Below are 25,224 nucleotides of genomic sequence, written 5' to 3' on the forward strand. Positions count from 1 at the left end.
TGAAAATTTACCTCCACCCATCTTAAGTTTTCAAGTTGGGGCTCTTTAACAAGAAGACAAATTAATAAGAGAAAACCAGTTTATAAACACATGCAGAGCACATCTCATGGGAGAGACTTAGAGGTACTCAAAGGGGCAGCCCAGGATTTCAGCTTCTATAGCATCTTCAACTAAAGACAATAATTTGAAAAGAAATGACCAGCCCGAGTTTTAGGCCGCTGCAGGAGGTGAACTTCGAGAAGGTAAATATATGGAGGAAACTAATGAAGTAAGGTTTGTTTGCAGATTCCTCCGCTTCCGTCTCTGAGCTGATAGGACTCTGTCTCTTATGAAAGGAGAGTTTGTATCCCACCTCTAGGCAGACAAAGGGGAGCTTTGCTCCTTCCTTTTTTTTTTTTTTTTTTTTTTAATGCTTCACGAATTTGCGTGTCATCCTTGTGCCAGGGCCATGCTGATCTTCACTATGTTATTCCAATTTTAGTTTATGTGCTTGCCAAAGCAAGCACTGCTCCTTCTTAATTGCCCTCAGCTCCAACTAATTTTTATGTCAAAGAGGCATATTTTGGAGTGACATATTCTGGTTTTCTTCAATATTATTTCACAAACAGTGTGATGAAATGGTCACTTTCTTTCCTGCTGGTGAAAATAGAAACCGGTTCAATATTCTGGAAGAGGGCTGATGTAATTCATCAGAATTTACAAAGTGCATCCTGTTAGTTGAGCAATTCTACTTCAGAAAACCTGCAAAAGCTATCCCACCAAAATACTTGCACTTGGGCACACAGATGTATCCATAAGGCTGTCCACTGAGGCACTGTTTATAATAGCAACAAGGTGAATACAATGGAAATGCCTGTAAGTCATCTAACCATCATGTTATAGCTATGCTATGGAACACAACACAGCCTTGAAAAGAAAGTGGCTTTTAAAATGAAGAGCATTTATTTATATGTATCACCCAATGTTCATTTATATGTACTTTCACAATTGGTGCTAAATGAAAAAACGAATGAATAGTATTTATAGTACGATCCCATTCATGGTTTTTGAAAAACTAAATATATATGAACACATATAGGCACAGATATTAGTGAAAAGAAGGATGGAAGGATGAGGAATGAAAGGTGGAGTCACTGTCTCAATGGGTGGAATTAAAGTGGGGGAGCCCTATGAAATGGAGGGTGGGGCAGAAAGAGGAGCAAGGGGGACAGTAGAAAGAAGACTTTACTTTTACTCTATATGCTTTGATAGTATTTTAATTTTCCTATAATGAAAATGCATCCATGGATCTTATATTATTCTTCAAAATAAAAATAAATTAAAACTAGCTACATCACAGCATGAATATGTCATCATCGTGGTCACTCTTAATTACCAAGGCGGCTACACTGCCCAGACTAGCCAGGCCTCATTCTGATTTAGCCACCTCGGGAAGATCATCTAAGCCCTTCCAGATCCCTTAAGAATCACAGATTCTCAGAACTGTATTTTAAAAGTCATCTACTCAATCTCTTATTCAAGTGCTCGAGACCCCTCTGAAACATCTCTGCAAAAATTGACCTCCCAGCTTTTGCTAGATTGTCCTCTTCTAGTGACAAGAACCATTGCTTTCCATGGCCTGCTATTCTATCTTCCAGCATCTCTACCAGAAAGACCTCCCTCGTATTAAGTCAAAATAAGTCTCCACTCCTAATCTTATGTACTCCTGTGAACACAGCTTACAGGTCTCTCTTCACCCAGGAGGAGAGAGGAGGTCACCACTATCTGCCCCAGGTGAATTAGAAGAGCTTTTTCTCTATTTAATGTTCGTCATACCACTAACCATGCTGTATTATAATTGTCTATATACTACCAGACTCAAAGACCTGAACATGGAGCACCATATCCCTAGTACCTAGATCAGGGTCAGGCCCATGGAGGTTTTCAGGAAACAGTTGACAGATATGAGGATGGATGGATGGATGGATGGGTGGGTGGACTTTTTAACTTCTTGTTTATTGAGCACTAACGTTATGCTCGGAACTCACTCCACCTGCTAAACAAACTATGAAGTAGGTATCACTATAATTATCTCCATTTTACCACTCAGAAAACAGGCTCAAAGAGTTTTGCTCATTCTAAATAAGGCCCCATATTTAGCAAAGTTAGGGTCTCAAATTTGGATAGATGATTACAAAGTCTATACTTTTAACTACTTCATCACAGTGCCATGAACTAACAAATGAATGAGAGAATGAGAGAGCAAACAATCTGCCAAACAATTCCTGACAGCATCCCATTGTTCCAAAAATTTCCCATGTGTTTTTGAATTCTGTTACAGCTTTCAAAGGAAAACACAGCTTCAATTTGGCTAAGACCAACTTGCATTCAGTCAGTTCCAAAAAAAAATTTTTTAATAAAAAGCGATCATCAACCAGCCACTACTCCCTATTTTTATCGGTGTGAAGTGGACAGGATTTATCCATAGCCCCTGCTTTGAACCTGGAACAAACCTGAAATCTCATCTGTGAGGATCTGACAGGTACAGCAGTGAAGTATTAAAACTTACAGGAACTTAATTTAAACTTTATTTGGGCTCCTCCCTTACTTGGGAAAGCTTTACATCAAATTTTGTAACAAAAAGAGAACATTCAATTTAAATTAAAGAATTGGGGGAGGTTTGGGTACTTTCCGGCCTGGGTTAGCAAAACCCAAAAGCCTCTAAATAGATTTTCCCTCTGTTTCTTCTTTGTCTGATCATTAAAACCATGGATGAGAATAAAGAAAATCAGATAGACTGACTACTCCTCCTTCAAGATATAAATCCATTAAAGACACAACATATCTTAAAGGATATTTTGCAAATACTTCCGAAATCTCCTGGGATGGCTTAATGGTCTTTATTCTGGTCTGTCCCATACTTAAAACCAAGCATAGTAATTCTAAGGACAAAAATACAAGATAATTTTAATATTGCACAGATCTTACCTTGAGAAGTGGCTTTTTAATTTCTGATAGTGGCTTTTCAAAGTATATTTCTCGTGTTCCTGAAATATGAAAAGAGGAGAAATGATTCACCCATCTCAGGCCTGTGTTCTATCTAATAGAGACACCAAAAGATACATTTGGGGCAAGCAATGAAAGTTGTATTTTGTAAAGTCACCTCAAAGACCTATAATTACTCTCTTAAAAATTCATCATTGGTTTTGTTTATTTGGCTATATTTATATGGCATAGGCACAGCTGACTTTCTCTAGAATGTCCCAGGAGTCTGATTTGCCTGGCGAAAAATACACAGATGAGCTCTTGGGGCTTCTGGTTCTAGGCAACATAACAGAACTCAGATTATGTCTTTGCCTCATTTTCCTTGTCTATGAAATCAAGCTTCAGTGATGCTCAGACTGAGATAAAGAAATCACTACCCTAAGACCCTCCTTCACTGCGGATTTCCATGGCTTGTATCATCTTCCCTATGGTTCCCCTACTCCTCCAACACCTGTTCACTATCAACCACACTAACAAGGCTGAAACAGTTATACTGAAAAGGGGAAAATCCAAGCTCAGGGAAGAATTAAGTCAGTTGATTACAGATATACTTGCCTCTATGTGACATATGTAATAGATTAAAGCAATCTATTTATTTATCAATATCTTCTATTTGCTTATGTTTCACACAAATTTATAAAAATTATTTTTATAAACTATATTGTCATTTAAATGTTCTTTGATAGCTATCTCTTCACTGGATCCTATCTTAAAAATTTTAAAAGGCAAATAAGGCGGTCGAATAGTAACGTATTGGGGCACCTGGGTGGCTCAGTCAGTTAAGCAGCCAACTCTTGATTTCAGCTCAGGTCATGATCTCAGGGTCCTGGGGTTCAGGCCCTGCATTGGGCTCCCTGCTCAGTGGGAGTCCGCTTGAGGATTCTCTCTCCCTCCCCCCACACTCTCTCTCTAAAACAAATAAATAAATCTTCTTAAAAAATAGCAATGTATCAAAGTCAAACACCTCTATATAATTCAGCAGAAATGTAACTGCCAGGTAAAGAAAAAAGAAACACACTTCCCTAGTCACAAATTAGTTCTGCCTGTAAAGATTCAGTTTCTTCATGGCAAAAACAACTATGATAACAAATGACATGATTAGCATATAATAATTTATAACATGACATTTTATCATTTAATCAATTGAGACTCTCAACAATATTGTGTAGGTTTATAGAATACATGTATATGTTACAGATAAAGAAACAGTCTTAGTGTGCATTAGAGTGGTTAAGAGTCTTGCACAAGCTCACTCAGTTAATAAGTGGTTAACAAAATCCACTCTTATTATTTCAAATCCAGGACTTCTTCCCCAGTGTCAGTATTCTACCCAACCCCTGCCCCATCATGAGAGAATCTAATCATGGTGCTATCCACCAAGGAAAGACTCTGAAATCATTCTCACCTTCCAGGACTAATTTTAGAAACATTCTAAAATAGATCAAGTTTAGCCAGCCTGTCTACTCTGTGTTGTTTCCTCTTTACCCAGCTCCCAATTTTGAGATAGAGAAATTGAGACCTAGAAATAATAATTTTCTGGAGATCCCACAGCTTGCATATGTATGAATTGGGTATCAAATCCATCCCTATCTTACTTCAAACCATGATGAATAATATGTAGCAGAGAGCTGGATTTTGAATCAAGCCAATTTAAAACTCCAGCTCCACCAACTATCTACTGTGTGACTTTGAACCCCTAGAAGCCTCAGTATCACTTGAATTAAATGAGATGATGTATACAATAGAGTACCTATGGGGGAAAAAAAGAATAGCTAGTGTTATAATTGTATTACACCAAACTGCTTTAAAGGAATGTATCGTGGACTATATGATTTCAGGAACCAGATCTGAGATGAAGCTGAGGGGTCCTCTCAAAATACCAGTATGCACATCACATGAAAATATATCTTTTCAATAAGGAGGAATGAGGGACAGAACCATAAATAGCCCCCAGATTCATGAAGCCACCACCATGAGCCACCATGAGTCTCCTGTCCTGGAGCCCAGATACCTTCCTGCTTGGAAGCCCAGTGATTCCCTCATCCTGAAGTCACTGCTGTGGAAAATGTGGTAAGACTACCAGGTTTGGAAGGAGGGTAGGGGAGGTAGGCATGATAGTGCTTTATGCTTAACCAGATCAGTCCCTGTAGTCAGGCTTAATGCTCGAAAAGGAAAGCTTCCCTCTGAAGAGGTCACCAGAATGGCTATTGGTGCTAACAATCAAAAGATAGTCTCATAATATGAGATACACAATGACAGAAGCTTGCTATCAGAATACCAGAGGACTCAGAGGGAAGGGTGAGCTTCCTTCCAGGGTCCAGAGTCCTAAGCATATTACCCCCAAAAAAGCAGGGAAGAACTTCCTTATGATCATTTGTTCTTCCTGCATGCTTAACAGCTATAGGCAACTGATACTGATTCATAATGCCAGGAACGCCATGCCATGGTCATTCTCCAGTCTCTGATGGAAATAGAGCAAGCCCTTACAGACAGATTTGCATGTGAATCCGAAGATCCATTAACTTGGATATGTAATTTAAGCTCTCTAAGCCTCACGCTTCATCTAGCAAAATTTATAGTAAAAACTTACTACTATTACTACTACCCACTGTTACTATCCATATCCTTTCTCTTCTCCATACTAAAAGAGAGATATTGCTCCAAATTGATGTGTCTACTTTAGTTATTAGAATACCTCCTTTATTTTCCATTGGCACCTCAAGATCCACTCTCAACCCTTTCACTTTGCCCCAAAAAATCCTCTATAAACTGTATCAACATGTTCCCTTGCCCTCAGTTTCTGATTTTGTTCAATCAAAGTTAAGACTGGGGAGATCATATCAGAGATAGAAGAGAATGAGGGTGGGCTATGTAGTGTCCTGACACCCCCCTCTGCCAGGCTGCTGTGAGTTAGCCATATCCCTTTCCCAAAAGCCACAATTCCTATCAGGCACCTCTTTCCTTACATCTCTCTCCAGGTTGCGGTAATCATTCTCCTCCTTTGCCTCTTCGGTCCTGGGGTTGTAATGGTGCCACACCCATGGTAGCCCTAAGATCCTACAGTATGCCTTGTTGGTTCCTTAAACCCTGCTTACATCTTTATAAACAGTCTCTGTATTAAATTGTCCTCAGTTGTCCAATTGGAATGAGCCATCATTTTCCTCTTTTCCTACCACAGCCTTGACAAATACAAACATTAACAGGTTAATTCGTGTAAAATAGCAGTTCAGCTTGCTAGGAATAAGATATAAAAGCAGAGAATCAATACTGACCTCTTCCTTTTTCTACTTATAATTCCCCTCTCTTCTAAGTCCCTATCCAACAGTTCCTTTCAGTCATAGAGATCAACCTTCTGTCCCCCAATCATGGCCCAGACTCTAAACTTTTGCTCAGCTAACTTCCACCTAAAATTCCACTTAACTTTTTTGCAGTTCAATCATCTGTTGGATTTCCTTTTCTTTCTTTTCTAAATACTCTTTCTACTTCCTTCCATCTGTGATTGCCTATACTAGCCATTCTCCTCTTCTCCCCTGTTAACAGGACCCCAGTTTGGTGCTGGTATGAGGCACTGGTATACTCAGAGAAGATGGTTCCAGGCCCATGGATGGATCATGATTGGCCTAGTACAGCCATTTTAATCCCTTTCCTCTCCTCCAGTGACTGTTTAAGCTAGTAGCCATGAGACAAGATCTAGTCTACGACAATTGAGAGGAAGTCTGCAGAGGGATGAAGGAAGCTGTAATTTAGGAGAGATGTTCCTTCTTAAGAGAAAGAAAAAAAAGAGAAAATGTTCTTTTCCTTCCTTCCTTCCTTTGATATTGTTATTTGAAGATGTGATGTTTGGAGTTTAGTCAGGCATCTTTTTACCAAGAGGGGAAAGAAGCTGATCCGGAGCCTTGACATTATTGAACGTCTGAATCAGCCCCCCTCAAACCCACTTTTCCAAATTTCTCATTACTTGAGAAGATAAACCTATCTGCCTTAACCGCTTTTATTTGATTATTCTGTTACTTGTAGCCAAAAGAATATTAAAGGACATACTACCCCAAACTAGCTGCATTTCCACTACGCAGGCATATTTCTCTTATTTATTTCCCCTATTCAAAGCAAATGACAGCTCTATAAAACATCAAATATATCCTTAAATTCCTGAGAAAAAGAATGAGAGTGCTGAGCCCACGAAGGGCCTCCTTTATGCTAGAACCCGTAGTCCCACACGGGTAACTCTGGCTACCTCATCCAAAGGTTAGTGTCTTCAAATCCTCCATCTTTCCTTTTGAGAAAATACAGATGAGATCATTCTGTTCCACAAATATTAACATCAGAGACCAAAATCGGGGGACAGCAGTGGCTTCATACTATGTTATCAACACATAGCATTTAGAAGTCTTTAAATAACTAGAAGGACTCATCACAGTGGGTAGAGTTAGATCTTGGCCAAAAATAAATAAATAAATAAATAAATAAATAAATAAATAAATAAATAAATAACAGTGGACCAAACAAAATGGAAATGTATCTCCTTTCCACGTGAATGAAGGCAAACGTGGAGCCTCCATAATTTGTGGGCCCTCCTAAGCTCCTTCTGATTGTTCTGCTATCTGCATATGTACTTTTATCTTGTGCTCTAAGATTTCTGTTCCAGTTCCAGTCAACACTTCTGAATTCACAGTAGGAAAATGGAGATGAGAAGAGCAGGCACGCCTCTGTCCTTTAAGGATACTTCACAGAGTTGCAAACCCACTCAAAGCTTCGATCAGTACTGGATATTTTCTGTTTGTTCCTCCACCCCATTTACTCCCTATCCTTTTCTACCCTGTTCTGTGCCTTGGAAAGTTCACCTGAATGGATGACATTAATGGGCTCCCTTGCCCTCTGTCTTCTTCTGATGTGGCCAATAGAGATATACTCAGGAGATGAGAAGATGGAAGAGAGTGAGGTTAGAGGATCTATTTCCCCACTTTGCTCCCTTCCAAGTGGCTAGGGGTTGGCTCTATCCCTCCATCTAATGCATAAGTGAGAGTGGTCTACTTCAGGTTGCAAACAATAAAGGGTACATTATCTTAGAAAATACAAAAGTGATAATAAAACCAAATAAAAGTCAACTTTTTATTATGACCATGCACAATTCTAAACAATGTCAATGGTAACAGGCTCCACCTACCAGGACAGACCACTCCCACCATCACTCCTCCCCCATGATACCCACTGCCTCTCCCAAAGGAGATGGCTCCTGTCAATCATCCCTCTCCACATGGTGACTCTCTCCAGGTTTTGTAACGTAGGAGTAGCACCAGTTCTCTGCACATAATCCTCTGGGTTTCCAAAACTCCTACACACAACTATGTAAATAGTCACTTTATTAATCTGGTCCATTACCCAGCATGAATGTGTCATCATTTCTTGCTGGCACCCTGGGTGATCCCACCCAGCAGCAAGGGAGTCTTTATTCTGAAGTAGTCATGAGCCAAGATAAAATTTAGAGGTTCTTCACAGAAAGAAAAGGATAAACTAGATATTGGGAGAATAGCCTCTGCTACCCTCATAAATGCTTTTTTTCCTTATTTGAACTTGAAATCACAGATATACCAAATAAAATACTCTTATAATTGTTCCCAGTCAAAATGCTCATTCCTCTAACCACTTTTGCTGCTTCCCTCCAAGGAAACTTTCAAGAAAACCAGCTAGATGGGAGTAACTGAACAATACATCCAGTTTGCTGTCCTAAAGCCAAGTAGAAGGAATCTGATTCAGTTCTGCCCTCTGTCCACCAGTGTCCTTCAGTAGAGGCTGTACTCGCAGCATTGACCAATCAATCAACCAATGAGAATGGAACCCTGGCCAACTGGAACAGACATTATCTGGTGTGCCATTCCCATGCATAGCTGCTGGATATCTTCCCTCCCTCTACGACAGCTAAAGGGATAACAGTCTGGCCTCACCCCTGTACCCACAGACTCTGGGCACCTCCTAATCCCCATGTCTGTTTAGTGAAGTCAGGCCTGTCTACACTAGCCCATCCTTGGCTCCTGGGCTGGATCAGCTTCCCAACAGGAAAGCCAACTTGACAGCTCCTATTTCTTAACCATGAGTTCCAGCCAGCCCTCACTTTTAGCTTGTCAGCATCCACACAGCCACTTCCTTGCCGTACTGGTTTTATTGAGGGAAAGGCAATGCTTAAAGGCAATAAAATGGCCTAAGATGAACAATTAATTGGAGAACTTTTGTTTCCTTCCCTAACCACCCAATACAGTAACTGGTAAATTTGGATTTCATTGTCTTCTTACAAAACAGTCTGCCCTGGGAGAGCATTTGAAAGGAGTCTCCACAGGCCATGAGATATGCTTTTCAAAGCCATGTGTCACTCTCATGGCAATCAGCAGACAGGCCCCTATTGTGCAGAAGCCCTGCTGCAGGGCCCAGAGAGCAGGACTTCCTGGGAATGGGCTGCTGTTGTTGGCTTGTTGCTACAACAAAGCCTCCGAAGGAACTTCCTGGGGGGGCAATGTTCAAAGTCCCCACAAATCTGAATGCAGGTCTTAGTTCTCCTCCTTGCGCTTGGCTAGAAATGCCTAGCTTTTCCAAAAGTGAGACAAAGCCTTATGCAGGGAAATGTTGAGGGTGAGTCTTGTTTGGGCTGGTTGTTTCCCATCTCTGTGCCAGATACTTCACACACACGCGTCACCTCTCATCTTCACAAAAGCCCAGTGAAGGGTGACCACCCTTGTTTATAGAAGAGGAAACTGAGGCTCAGAAGCTGGGAAGCAGCAGAGCAGTAACTGGACCTCAGGTTGGCCTGACTCCAAAACCCCATCAGACAGTCTCTACCTCTGTTAGCGCCTTTCTCAGAACTGTGCAGCGGGCCAGAGGTGAGGCCCCATGGATACAAACCTTCGACTCTGGCCTCCACAACAGACCAAGATACCGCCTTGGAGAGGAAGAAAGTCATATTATCATGGTAGCAGTGCAGGCCGATTGCCTGGGCCAAGGACAAGGTGAGCATCAGCAGAGGATGGGGATATAGGACAAGATGGGTTTATCAATTATCTTTTGCCATATGACAATCCACTTCAAAACTTAGTGGGGTAGAACCACCACAGTTTATTTCTTGTGATCTAGGCTTTAACTGGCAGTGCTTCTGCTCCACACCATGTCCCTCTGGCATCACTCATACATCAGGCTGATGATGTCTGTGGTGGTTTGGAAGCTCGCAGAGGCCTCTCTCAAAGGTCTGGACCTTAGTGCTGGCTGATGGTTGTGGGGCTGCAGTAGTTTTTCAGGTGATTGGCATTTGTAGGTGGGATTTCAGTCTCCAGTTTCTCTACACATGTCCTCTCTCTCCCAGAGGATAGAACTTGGACTTCCTTATAGCATGGCGGCTGGTTCTGAGTGCATGAAAGCAGAAGCTGCCACCTCTCCTAAAGGCAGGTCCCAGAGCTGGTACACTGTCACTTCTGCCACATTTCACTGGTTAAAGCAAAATACAGGCCAGCCCAGGTTCTAGGAGAGCAGAAACAGACTCCATTTCTACGTAGACAGAGATACATGTGCAGAGAGGCAAGAGAGGACCTATTGGCAGCTGTCTTCAGAGAAAAGCTACCACAGCGAATGTGTTCAAGAGTCCATTTCAGGAGACGTACACCCTGCAGAGACAATGGGGAAAAGGCTTTCTCTGCAGCCCCACAGTGAACGGGCCTCATCTAGAATGCCAATCCTGATTGATGACATCATGGCTGCCTGGGGCACCCATGGAAGAGGACTCTGAGGTAGGATCTGAGTCCAGTAGGAAAAAGTCCCTCACCTGAGTCATTCATTCATCCATTCCACCTTTGTTTAAAAAAATATTTACTGAGCTCCTGTCTTGTGCCACACACTCTTCTAGGTGCTGAGAGAAAAGGAGTAAAAACACACACAAGCACTACATCCTTTCTCAAGGGGGTTATACTTCAGCGGAGGAGAGAGGCAATAAATAAATAAACAAATACAAAATACACAAGGTAGAGATTAGTGCTAAAAAAGAAAATAGATGTGTATGAAGAGTAGGTGTATTAATCCTGTCTTTTTATTTTCTGTATTTCTAATGTTGACAACTTGGAACCTCGCTGACCCTGGAGAGACTGCTCCTTCCAAGGCTAGCCAATTCCTGAAGACAGTAAGGGACTGGTCCAGGGGCATGCCTTTCATATGCAAACTCACGGATCTAGAGCCCACACCGCACACCCCCTCCTTCCAGATACCAGAGAATTGGAGAGAGCCCCACACTTCTGGGCCAACTGAAGTGATTTAAAGTAGCCAACCCTAAACCTGTTTACGTTGCTTCACCTGCTTCTTTGCAGGGAAACCACAATACAGGCTCTGGCTCTCATTTCCCTTACTCCTTCTGCCTCCTACCTGGCCCTCATGCTTCCCCTATGGCCTTGTGTGGCATGGTGCACCCCTTCCTCTTGGCAACAGTGAGTAACAAAACCAGCCAAGGCCAAGAATGAGGCTCAGCCATGGCGAAGAGAGGGGTGTTCCAGCTACACGGTGTGGGCACTGTCCAGTAGAAATACAGTGTGAGCCATGAATACAAGCCACGTATGTGAATGAAATTTTCCAGGAGCCACATTTTCAAAAAGAAACAGGAGCAAACAACTTTAATAATATATTTTATTTAATCCAACATATCAAAAATATTATCATTTCAACATGTAATCAATATAAAAATTATTAACAAAAAATTTTACTTTTCATACTAAGTCTTCCAAATCTAAGTGATGTGGTTTTGGAAAATAGGTGAGGTTCAGTGGGATGGAGTCCAGAGCCCATGACCCAGAAAGAATTCTTGAGCCATCTTTGGTGCAAAATGGTGGCTTATTAAAGCACGGGGATAGGACCCGTGGGCTGAACGAGCTGCTGCCGCTGCTGCCGCAGGGTCAGGAGGGGTGGAGGAGGTAAGGAAAAAGGGAGGCTTCTTCGAGAAAGTACTTTCATATGTTAAAGAAGATTCACAGGCTACCAGAGGCCTTGCCATTGTCACGCTGTTTTTCCATCTAACAAGGCATTAACATGCAGATAGTTGGGAACTTCCTGGAGGAACATTATACTCTGCATGCTTCAAGTATCTGTCAATGGGTGCAGGTTATAAGGACATTTAATCGTTTAGTTTAATAGTATCTACACTTCCTTCTGCAAGCTAGGTTACTGATAGAAATGTAAATTGCTAAGACATCTGTAAACTGAGGGAAACTCAGGTCTTACAGGATAGTGCTCTCTGTAAGTTAACTATTTGTTTTTCCTTTCCTTAGCTTTAGGGCAGCCAGGAGTGCCTGAGGAATGTCACATATATCTCACCTGGGGGGGGGGAGGGGTTGTGAGATGTCCACTTCTGCTTTGTCCTACCCTTGCCTTCTGTTCTCTCATCACAAGTGTGCATTTTATCCTCACTGCACATCTCGATTCAGACTCACCCTATTTCTGGTGCTTGATAGCCACATGTGCCTTGCGGTTACCCCACTGAACAATGCACGTCCATATCTTCTAAACTAGGATTTCCCAAACTGGTCTATCTCAGAAAACTGTTCTTATTAATATACACATGGAGAGAACAGACAATTTTCTCTGTCCTTGCTAGAGACTGAATATCTGTGTCTCCCTGACCCAAAACTCGTATGTTGAAACCTAATCCTTAATGTGATGGCCTCTGGGAGGTGACTAGGTCATGAGGGTGGAGCCCTCATGAATGAGATTTGTGCCCTCAAAAAGGAGGCCAGCCTTCCATCCAGGTGAGGACACAGTGGAAAGACAGCTGTCTATGAACCAGGAAGAGGACTCTCACCAGATAGTGGATCTGTCTGCCCCTTGATCTTCAACTTCCCAGCCCCCAGAACAGTGAGAAACACATCTCTATGAAGTTGTGTTACAACAGTCCAAACCACGTGCTCAAACACTAAACAAATTTTAAATTTTTGTTTTAAAATGATTTTCAGCTAAAAGGAAGGGCAAAACTGTTAAGGTGTTAATTGACACTACGAATCTCCTAGAGAGGCATAAACTAAGAACGCAGGTAGTACATTTTTAAGAGCTGCGCTTTGGGAAGTCCTAGAAGCTTCCATCCAGAGACTCTCGGGGGACCCCTCCCCTCTAGCTTTAAGCTCAGAAACCCCCATTCCCAGTGCAGCAGCCCTGTCCTAGCAGATGTTTCTTTGTGTCCTTGATTACCACTTAATGTAATATTCCCACTGAAAAATATTTGCAAGGCTTTTTTAGAAATCGCTGGGTTCTCTAAAGCTTTCATTAGAACCTCAGAGAAGAGTCACTGCTCAACAGTTTAAGGATGGCTGTCTTGGGTGCTACGAACGTTATTTAGAAGACAGCTTTGCAAAGGCACTTAGGGGCAAACCTCAGGGGACAGCGTCTTCTGTGCAGACTGCCTTGTCACTGTCGCAGGTGTGAGAGGAGCTGAGCCACCATCCTGATTGATGGCTTCACCCTCCCCAGCACATGGCCACTCTGATGCAGGCTGCTTATTCACAAACGGCCATTTCTTCATGCTCCCATCACACAGGGTGCTCTGATGTCTAAAGCAAACCTCAGACTCCTGGGACAATGGCAATAATTTCTGTTTGCATTTGCAAGTATAACCCAGAGGGAGGTGTCCCGTACGGCAACTTCTTTTCTCATCCATTCCATTGATGAAGCTCAACACTCTGCTTTGTCCTTTTAAAAAAACCCATTCCACGATGCACTTGTGAGAAATAGATACTTTATTAAAGATTTTGCTAGAGAGCATGAGTTTATTTTCCTCACTTTTCTTAAGAAGGGCCATTTAGCTCCACCTATGATTCTCTATACGCATCACTTCATACCCTGTCACCAGGTATGGCTTTGCTTGCATGGAGGATCACGATTTTTTATCTTTTATCTATCTCAAGTCTCCCAAGATACACACAACCAAGCGTTAATTATGTCCCCTTATTCACTACACATTAGACAGGCCCAGGATTGGAGTCCAGTTCGACCACTCCTGGCTGTGACCTGGGTGATCTATTTAACCCGTTTGAACTGTAGTTTCCATGCATCTAACATACAGACTGTAACACCTATGCCAACAAATTCTTCCAAGGTTATACGTGAACACGCCTCCTTAATCTCAAAACATTTTGCAAATGTAAAAGATTGCAATGACTACAGTTGCTGCCTCCAGGTGAGTGCCAGAGACAAATATTAACCTCTTTCACAACAGGCAAGCTGTCCATGGGAGTGAACATAAGTGCAAAGGGGAGTGAGGAGGAGCAACCGCTAAGTGGGGGAACGTGCTAAAAAAAGAAGCATCTGGACACCGATGCCTAACTTACATCCGCAGTCTCTCCACACTTCCATTGCTTACTGTACCAGTCAGGATCCCAGCAGAAAACAGAGAGCACACTCTAAATCATGTGAGGACAGGTTAACAGGACTATTTTCCAAATGTAGCATGTGGAAAAGCTACATGAGAAGGAGCAGTACCCCAGGAGTAGAGGTTGTGAGGGCTGGCGCCACTCCTAATCCTGAAGCGGCACAAAGCAGGAGCAGTGGGTAGAATGTGGAGGCAGAGGGCATCATGTAGAGACAGTTACTAGGTGTTACCCTCAGTCGAGGGACACAGCCAACCCATGGGAACATCTCAGGGAAGAAGCAGAGGAAATGAATACCCCAACCTCACTCTCCTTCCTCCCTTCAGTATCCTGCCAGGGATCCACATCAGCCAAATCCAGAAATCAGAGGGCAAGGAAGACATTGACATGGTCCATGCACTCTCCCAAAGCCAAGGAGGGTTCCTCTTTCTGGGGGGTTTCTCTGGAAGGACACACAAAGGACATCTAGCACAGTCACTCCCATATGTAGATCACAAGCACATTGCGAAGGGCACTTGCTGTTTCTCTGAGTCCATGAGCTCTGAGGAATTTGAAAATCCTGGGGCCATCTTGCCACCAGACAGGAAAAGCCTATCTGAGATTGAGATCAAGCAGAGGTAGGCAAAGCTGAGCAATGGAGGAAAAAGGAACTCAGATGACACACTCTGAACCCCTGAAGCCAGCCATACCTGAAGCCAGCAAAACCTGCAGTAAGTCATAACTGAAGTTAGATTCACCAGCTGATAGGGTATATTTTTCTTAAGCTAGTTCACATTGCCTTCTATCACTTGAAGCTAAAAGATTCCCAATTAACACTTCTTATTGTAAATAAAGAAACTGAAATGCCAAGAAACCAATTAACTTGAAAAAATTCACATGTACACTAAATGGCAGAGCTGTGATTCTATTCCAGTTTAGCTCCAAAGTCTGTGCTCTCCACTATACCCCACAATGCCCTGGAGCCTCTTATTCTCCTGACCTCTGCCATAGACAGTGGTTTTCAGACATGCCTATTTCTACTTGGGCCACAAATGCCTTTAGATTACAGATCCTACTAGAGATACATTCCCACGGAACTCGTCCACCCTCTTGCACTTCTCTTTGTCATGCACCTTACATCATCCTCATCTCCAAAAGCTGGTTTTCACAATTTAAACAACTCAAAGAAGTAAGAGCTGTGACTATGTCATAAAGAGAGGAAAATAAATCTTGCTGATTTGGGATACGACTACAAGACAAATTTCCACAATAGCCCTTGGAGTAAATGACAAGTTCCATTCTCACCAATGGCAGAATGCCATATTTTGACAATGGCTTAAACATGAGCAGTCTGCTAGGAGGGCTGTGTTGGTGATGCATCTTGAAAAATCCTTTTAAAAGATGCAATGCGCTTTCCCACATGCCAATTTGCTAAGAAAAAGGAGAAAATGTCACACAGGAAAAAAAAAGATGACTTTCGAAAACTTGAACAATGATAGCCATTGATAAAAGCATGAATGTAGTAAAAAAAAAAAAAAAAGGCAACACTCCCTTCTCCCTTGGTAGAAATTTTAGAACACATTGTGTTCTTGGCCATGGAGCACACTCTGTCTTGGTAACTGGATCCTCACCTTGTAGGCAAATTAGTCAGACAAGAAAAGGACACAAAACAGAGTGGAGGAACTCCCCCTAAAATTCCTCCCAACACACGTTCACACACATACACACACAGTCACATAACCGCATACCAGAAAACCGACCCAAATGCAGCAGAAGCAGAGAGTGCATTGGCTTTGGAGACAGAGAAAACTGGGTATAAATCTTGGCTCTGCCACTTTATAGTATGTGAACACTGGAAAGAAAAGTTAACCTCTCCAAGCCTCATCTACAAAATGGAAATAATAACCTACTGCTTTGGCTTGTAGAATGCAGATGGGTATGTAGATTCAGTAAGATAACACAGCTGGCATCCCAGAAATAGTAGTGATTGTTAATTACCTTCCCTTAGGAACTGCTCAGGTCAGGTCTCCCTCATAGGTCTTCAACCACGGCATAATGGTGAAGTTTTGGTTTCAGACAAATCCGGGTTCTAATCTTGACTTAGTCAACTCCTAACTCTGTAACCCAGGACAATGTACCAGTTAGCTTTTGCTGCTTAAGAAATGACCACAAAATCTCAGAGGCATTCAGCAATAAGCACTGACTTCACCTGAATGTCTACGGGTCAGTCAAGAATTGGACTCAATCAGGTGGCTCTTCTGATTCCGCAGCACTTGCTCAGACACCTACAGGTTGACCAGGAAAGCTTTTCTGAGCTGGTTTTGCTCCACACATCTCCTGTTCTACTCCTGGAATCAGCAAACTGTATTTCCCAGCATCTGGGCATATTTTCATGGCAATGGTAAAAGCACCAGAAGGCAAGCAAAAACACACAAGTCTTCCAAGGTCTCATCTGGGCACTGGCATACCATCATTTCTGCCATATTCTATTAGTCAAAGCTGGTGTCACACCCAAACCCAAAATCAAGGGGCCTCAAAGACTCCTATCCCTTTAGTGGGAGGAAGTACAAAAGCACGTGGTAAAGTTACAAAAGGTTGAAGAATCAGGGAGGATAATATAATCTGGCTCAGAATAGTTAGATAATATGCCTTCGTTCCTAAATCTATAATACTACCACCTACAATCTATAATACTACTACCTACAAAATGGATTCTTTGAAAGATTTTATTTATTTATTTTGCGAGAGACAGCAAGGGGAGGAGCACAGGGGGAGGGAGAATCTCAAGCAGATTTCCCGCTAAACACGGAGCATGACACGGAGCTCAATCCCAGGCCCCTGAGATCCTGACCTGAGCTGAAACCAAGAGTTGGACTCTTAACCAACTGAGCCACCCAGGGGCCCCCAGAGTGGATTCTTTTAAATATTAATGATGTACTGTGGGCCCCACAACATGTGAGCCCAGGCTCATAAAGAACACTCAATAAATGTTAGCTAATAGTAGTAATAGATGTTGTGGAAGTAGAGTGGTACTCTCCCCAATTTGTCTACAATTTTCTGGGCTGCTCGTTCACTCATTTACTGACTATTTATAGATTTATTAACCACCCACTTAATTACTATGTACCAGAAACTTTCCCAGGTTGTTGACCACACGCAGAAGTAATTTAATTAACATTTGCATAGCTTTTTCACGTTCATGATCCAATTTGATCCACATAACTACCCTTTGCTGTAGGTGTTATTATCCCTATGAAATGAAAGATGAAGCTAATATCTCAGTGATCTTTAGCAGACAAGCAGCAAACAAGAAGTCACAGTGTCATGAAGTCAAAATTCTGTACCCAGGCACAACCCAGGGTTACTTCAGGATGGGACCACCACTTTGAATCTCCTTCTCACTCAGAATTCATGGATTCTGAAAGATTTTAAGGAAACATCACAGAATTGTCTCCCTCTCTGATTTCTTCCCATTCAGTTTTCCTTTCCTTCCCCTGTGGTCCTCCATACTCCGGGAACCAAACTAAGGATTACAGAAGGGAGGGTGGTGGGGGGATGGGGTATCCAGGGGATGGGTATTAAGGAGGACACGTGTGGCGATAAGCACTGGGTGTTATACTCAACTAATGAATCACTGAACACCACATCAAAAACTAATGACGTACTATATGCTGGCTAATTAAACATAATAATAAAAACATAAAAACAAAACAAACAAAAAATCACAGTATTCCATGCCACATCTGATGCTTATTCCATTCATTCTCTTACTTATTATGATTTAGTTAATGTCTGGCTTATGTTCTAAAGGATGATGAGCATTATCCTGAAGAGAGAAATGCAAGATCAGAGAAGGACTGGGCATTACAGACAGAAGCACAGTGCGAGCAAAGGCAAATGGTGGGAAACTTTAAGGTACACATAAGAAAGTGAGGAAGTTCAATAAGACACTAGTTTCAAGGCTGAGATGAAAAGAGATGACACTGGAGAAGTAGTCTGGCATTTTGTCAAGGAAGGCCATGTAGATCATGCAAAGGAGCTTGGATGTTAGGTTATAAGCAGTGAAGAGTCACTTGAAGGTTTTAAAAAGGGAACGTGATGGAGACAAATCAGAGCTTTCTAATGGGCTGCCTGCCAGCTGTGCAGGAAAGAGCTCTGAAGAGTGTCTCATCTTCATAAAACAACCAGCAAGGATCCATCCACTTGACCACTTTGTAGAAATGAAGTGGATGGAAGGGCTGGTTTGGTTGGGGTTGGGCCCATCCTTTAGCAACGTAACTGATGGGGAGAATAGTTCTAGGAGCACAAAAGAGGAACCTGATATCAGAGCTGAATACAGCAGCTCTGAGCGGTCGGACTGCAAGGAACCCTGGAAGGCATTCCATCACCCCTCTTCTTACAGGTGAGAAGATCATTGCCTACACATTATGTCCTCTGCTTAAGGTCACACAGGAGCCTCCTCAGTGCCATCCTGTTCCTGCCTCACCCCATCTAGACATCCCACCTCCTCTGAAGCCACACAGGGCACCTAAGCACTTACAGTGTACAGGCATTTCAGAGGGCAGAGGACCGGAGCTCCTTGGGAGATCTTGTAACTCAGGAACCCCCATCTTTGTCTCAATGACCCCAGAAACTATGAGTAGTAGCATCCCTGCTCCTCTTTCTTGGCATGGCCTCCAACAAGCCATTCTCCCATCATACCTCCTGCACTCTGGTCCCCATGGAGCCTAAGGAGACACAGATACCAATGGCATGCAGAGCCAGCATCAGCTATCCTAAGAACAGATCTCAGAATTCAGTGGAACATCTGTGAGTGAGGCTAAGGCTAACCCTGCAGGATGAGATGCTGAGATCAATGAAAGTGAGAGACCTCAGGAAACCAGACAAAGAGTGGCTAAGGAAGCCCAGCCTAAACCTCCAATCTGTCCAGTGGACTATCTTAATGGTCCAACCCTTACTTTATTCCCCACACACCTTAACAGCCCCCTGGCAGATGCCTTCTGCCTTCTGATGTGAGTCCTTGCTGACCTGAGGAGTCTTCAGTCTGACTCCTTGGCTCATACTTAGACATCAATATGTATGACTTCGGCCGTGCAGTTCAAGATCTCCATGACTATTTCTCATCACTCAAGTAAAAGGCTGTTAATACTGCCAACCCAAAAATTTATTCACACAATTCTCCAACATCCCTAGCAGAGACTACACTTAAAATATACCAAAGGGAGGTCCCTTGCCTCTAACAAAATGCAACTGTTATCATAAATCAGAAGAAAATAAGTGGAGATGATAGAAAGGATAAATCTAAAGGAATAGATCTAGTGTTCGGGGTCTGTTGGCAAATAATCGTGTCTCGTTCCTCCCAGAGGTCTATGGGGGAAAAGTAGTATATTATTAGTGGAAAAGGCTCTCTTTAGAGAAAGATTAGCTGTGAAACAGGTAGCTCAAAAGACCAAAGGCGGGCATAGTGTCTTCTATTGTAGCTCTGAGTTGCCCCATGCAATTAGCATCACCCCTGTAGGCTGTGAAGCCCCGCTTTGGAAATAGAGGGAATCAGACAGGGTGAGTCTCCAGCTCTGACAGTCTATGATTTTAACCTGAAACCAGATTGAGGAAGATTAGAAATCAAAGCTCATGACCACAGGGGAAATCAAACTGAGTCCCTAGGCTTAATTTAGTCTCTCTATTGTTTCTTTGTCTAGTTTCTGGTTTTTCTTCCTTATGGGCAATTTATCTTCCCTATAGCTTAAAAAAAATTTTTTTAGCAAAAAAATAAAAATGATCCCAGAGGGAGGTCTATGGGTTTGTGGGAAAATGGGACAAGGACGAGCTGTCCTAAGGTAGCACAGACAGAGAATCTAAGCAGACCCACGCTCCAGGCCCACTTCCAAGCGGGATGTGCAAGGCAATTACAGAACTTGTTGGAGGAGCCTGGGCTTCAGAACCACCCACAAATCAGTCCCAGGACTGCTCTGGCCTGTCTCCTGTTGCGAGCTGGCTTGGCATCTGCCGTGTCAGTTGAAGCCCCATGTGGTCCGCACTGCACACAGATGCAGATCCAGGCTGTCACTCAGATTCTGAGCCGTTCCCTTGGCACGGGAAGCCCTGGGAGCTACCTCACAACAAATGCAAAATAAAGGCTTCTGCTGGGATCTTCAAGTGATGTCAAATTTTTTGCAGCTTATTTTGAAATCTATCTAAAAATCATTTTTGTTTTCCACAAAGATACCTTCACAGGCCCCTCAAACTGGTTAGACATGTGGGTTTAGAGAATGCTGACACTCCAAGGTTAGCCACAAAAACTGAGTAACTGAATATTACCTAAAAGCTCCAAAGACTGTTCTTACGGGAAAGGAGCTCTTATTTACAGTGGGATTTATACGTTCTGTGCTAAGCATTTGACCCTCACAGCTGTCCTCTAAGGAAGCATTTTGCTATTGTTAGATTTTTTTTTTTAACAATTTTCATATTACAGAAAAACTGAGCAGAAGGTACAGAGAATTTCCACTTCCCTCTTATCCACCACCCTCATTTCCCCTATCATTAACATCTTGCATTAGTATGGTACATTTGCTTAAACTGATGAACTAGTATGGACACTTTATTCTTACTAAAGTCCATAGATTACATTAGAGGTCCCTCTTTGTGCTGTACATTCTGGGGGTTTTGACAATAATGTATAATGACATGCTTCCACCACTACAGTCTTATACAGAATAGTTTCACTGCCCTAAAAATTGTCTGTGCTCTCCCGATTCATCCCTCCCTCCCTCCCCATTAAGCTGCTGGCAACCATTGATTATTTTACCATTTTAAAGAAACATTTTCATCCACTTTCTTTTTTTAAATTTTATTTAAATGCAATTAATTAACATATAATGTATTATTGGTTTCAGAGGTAGAGTTCAGTGACTCACCAGTTGTATATAACACCCAGTGCTCATTACATCACGTGCCCTCCTTAATGCCCATCACCCACTTACCCCATCCCCCCACCCACCTCCACTTTCAAAGATGGGGAAACTGGGCCTCAAAGAAGTTAAGAAATTAACTTACCAGGCTAGCAGGAAGTCAGGGATCTACCACATGCCCTATGATTCCAGAGTCAGGCTTCCCACCATGCATTCATCCACCCACCTGCCACTTTCTGAATACCGTCTAAGTGCCAGGCATAGTGCAGGTGCTGGGAACATAATGATGACTAAAACAGCAAAGCTCCTACTTGTAGGGAGTTCATAGACTAACAGAAAAAAGACATTAAACAAATTAGCACACAAATAATATAAATAGTGACAAATGCTTGGTAGGAAAACAGTAAGTCATAAGGTATAATAAGAATGCTCTGCGGAGAGACCTACAGCTTCTGTTGCGAGGAGGTGACTGGGGCGGGAGCTCTCAGAGAAGACCTCTCTGAGGAAGGATGAGAAGCAGCTCTTCTGGGGCAAAGTTGGGGTGTACAGGAAGAGGGGAGTGAATGTGTGCCAGAAAGAGCAGTTTTCAAAAGACCTTGAGGTAGAGCAGAAATTGGATCTTTGAGGAAACTCTCCCCCCCAAACAAAGTTGATCTAAAGTTGGTTTTCCAATTCATAACTACTCAAGAGCACTTTTAAATACGAGATTTCTATGATCCAGAAAGTTTGAGAAAGTTTCATAAAAACTTACATTTTTCCCTAATACTAGGGAGTTTCTAACCACTAATATTCATGAAGTGTTTTACGACAAGTTTGATAGGTGTGACTTTTATCTTTATCCCCGTTTTAGAGAAGAACAGAGACCTGGAGAGAAGTAATTTTCCAAAGGTCATGAAGCAGGCACTGTCTCCTGACCATGCCTCTTCTGTAGTGAAAGAGCAGCCTCCCAAACGTCCACTCCCACATCAAGAAGTAAGTGAGAAATGCAGTGCCTGGTACAAAACCCTCATCAAATCAATATGTAAAGAATGAATGAATGCATGCATGAACAAATGAATGCCACTGGTACGCAAGGGCTGTCAAGGAGGCAGCTTGATAACATAGAAAGAGTGGTGGTGCCGGACTCAGTCACCCTGGCCAGCCATCTCTCCTCCAACGAAAGACCTTGTTTGTCTCTCTGGCCTCAGTATCCTCATCTGCTCATTAGGAAGTATTAAATTAAATTAAATTAAATTGAAAAGATAAACAATACATTTTAAAAAATTAAACATAACTATCAAAAACTTAGGAAAGATGAAGGAAGGGGGTTGGGAAGGAGGCTACAGGGTTATCTGGATTCCTACATCTGTGGATTCATGGTTCACTCAGTCTAGCACTGCAGATACTCCTAACAGTCACCACCACTCTTCTTTTCCTCACTCGTGGCAGACATTACTAATCAATCCTGGCATGCTTTCTCACTGAGCCCCTATGAAGCCTCAGAGCATGAGCCAAGTGCTCTAGGCAGCCACTAGGACACAACATCAGTGACTCTCAGGATGAGACCCGTTTGTGAGCACTATACCAAAAAGAGACTTCTTGATTAACAGCAACTCCCAGTGAAAACTGGAGATTGAGACTTGGATCTTACTGGAGGAGCTTTAGCAAGTCTGAAATTATTCAGCTGAACACAGGGCTTCATCTTGTCTCAGCCATACCTAGGTTTTCACTAACTTTGTAGCACTTTCTGTTTTCAAGAGGGTGGTAAATTCATCAGATAAGACATCAAGCATCCCTCCAGTCTAAAGCTGCTAATGATATAAAGCTTGTAGTAAGAGTTTCATTTCCCTGGAACTAAGTTCCCCTCTTCAGGACTCTTCCCCCCTCCTTCCTTCCCTGGTCAACCAGTACCTCAGAGTTACTATGTAGCCTCTCTTTCATGTTTTGTATTTTGTTATTTTGTTGTGTCTCTCTCCCTATATGACTTCTGCAGCACTTGTTTGATAGATAGATAGATAGATAGATAGATAGATAGATAGATAGGTAGATAGACAGACAGTTTTGGAGATCAATCCATGCTGATACATAATAGATCAAGTTGATTTATTTTTATGACTTTAAAATAATCCACAGTGTAAATTTAACACAATCTACTTTCCATTGTTTTGTGGATGAACTTTTATACTGTTCCCAAATTTTCTCTATTAAATTAACGCTGCACTGGACAACCTTGAACATGTTTCCCTGTACAGATGTGTCAGGATTTCTGTAAGATATGTTCCTACAAGTGGAATAGATGGGTCACAGGGTATACACAGTTTCAACTATACTAGATTTTTCCTATTTTTTTTACTTGTAATTATTTCTTTGCAAGTATACCTCCTAGATTGTAAACTCCTTAAGTGACTGGAATATATCAGAAGGTACCCAATTAATATATGATGAGTAAAATCATTTAAATTTCATACAGCTGAGTGTCAAGGAGTTAACTGGGGCCGATTTTAATTCCACTCTTAATCCCTCCTTTGCCCAAACCACCCTTAGTATAAATACTGTTGTAGGCTGAATTGTTCTCCCAAAATTTGTATGTTGAAGCCCTAACCCTCAGAATGTGACTCTATTTGGAGACAGATGATTAAGTTAAAGTGTGCCTTTAGGGTGAACTATAATCCACTCTGACTGTTGTCTTTATAAAAAGAGGGAATCTGAACACAAAAAGAGACACCAGAGATGTGCATACACAGAGGCAAAGACCACGTGAGGACATAGCAAGAATGCAGTCATCTGCAAGGAGAGAGGCTTCAGAAGAAACCAATCCCGTCAACATCTTGATCTCAGACTTCCAAGCCCCAGAACTGTGAGAAAATAAATGTCTGTTGTTTAAGCTACCCAGTTTGTGGTATTTTGTGATGGCGGCCCAAGCAGACTAATACACAGAATTAGTCATGTCCTGGGTCTACAAATAAAATCTAAATTGCCACCTCAAAGTCCCTCTTCCACATTAATGCTGAAGTCTCCCTTGAACTCAGAGATCCAAACTTCTAGGACAGTAATCTTTCCTTTGCACCAATGAGTTTCAAATGATTCTATGGGATTTCAAGTTACACATAGCTGGGAGGCATTCTGAGTAAAATGCTTGTAAGTTGCAGGCTTCAGGCTCCCTCACCACTGCCACCAAAACAGCTTCTTAAAATTGGCCTTCCTCGCTACATTTTCTGAATAAAGGACTTCACTGGTTTAAAAAACAAATTGGGAATGGCATTAAGGAGGTCATAAAAGTTATTTTTTTTTTAATTTCCAAGAAAGAGATTCAAGTTTGGAGGCAGGTAATGAAAATGCTTATTAACAAGGCAGTTTTATTCATAACAGAAAAATTGTAAACAACCCGAATGTTTATCAAAAGGGGAATGAAAAACAAATTGTAGCTGAGCATTACAACTGAATACTACTCAGCAATAAAAATGAACATTCTACTGATACACACCAAAACATGGACGCATCTCAAAAACAACATGCTGAGAGAAAGAAGCAAACGGAAAAGAGTACATACTGTCTGATTCCATTTATATGAAGGTCTAAAAAGCCATAACTAATCTATGGTGATGAAAGCAGATTGGTAGTTCCTGGGAAGAGGGGTAGGGGGGAACAACTTGAAATGTGGCATTGGGGAATTTGGGGGACGATGGAAATGTTCTATATCTTGACTGTAAAAACAGTTACGCCAGCATATGTATTTGTCAAAACTCATCAAATGTTATACTTCCAATGGGGTCATTACCATGCAGTGTCTTCAGTGGGGGCAAAGTGTTTCAAGCTGTGTGTGTGAGTGTGAGTATGTGTGTAACTTAAATCTGGAAGGAATTGTCACAAGAGGAGGAGATGTGGATCCAAGGGGCATTCTGTGGCTGATAGTTGGCAGTTATGTTGAATAGCAAGATCTCACCATGACACAGTCCCAC

General features: G+C 42.1%; 1 non-coding gene across 1 annotated transcript; it reads right to left on the reverse strand.

Moving 5' to 3' along the window:
• Window positions 1–398: 398 nt before the first annotated feature.
• On the reverse strand, window positions 399–506 carry LOC113253097 (U6 spliceosomal RNA). The gene has a single exon (XR_003315238.1). It is a non-coding gene; the product is annotated as a U6 spliceosomal RNA (small nuclear RNA).
• Between the last annotated feature and the right edge of the window lie 24,718 nt (window positions 507–25,224).

The sequence above is a fragment of the Ursus arctos genome, unplaced genomic scaffold (assembly GCF_023065955.2).
Source record: "Ursus arctos isolate Adak ecotype North America unplaced genomic scaffold, UrsArc2.0 scaffold_6, whole genome shotgun sequence".
Classification (NCBI taxonomy): domain Eukaryota; kingdom Metazoa; phylum Chordata; class Mammalia; order Carnivora; family Ursidae; genus Ursus; species Ursus arctos.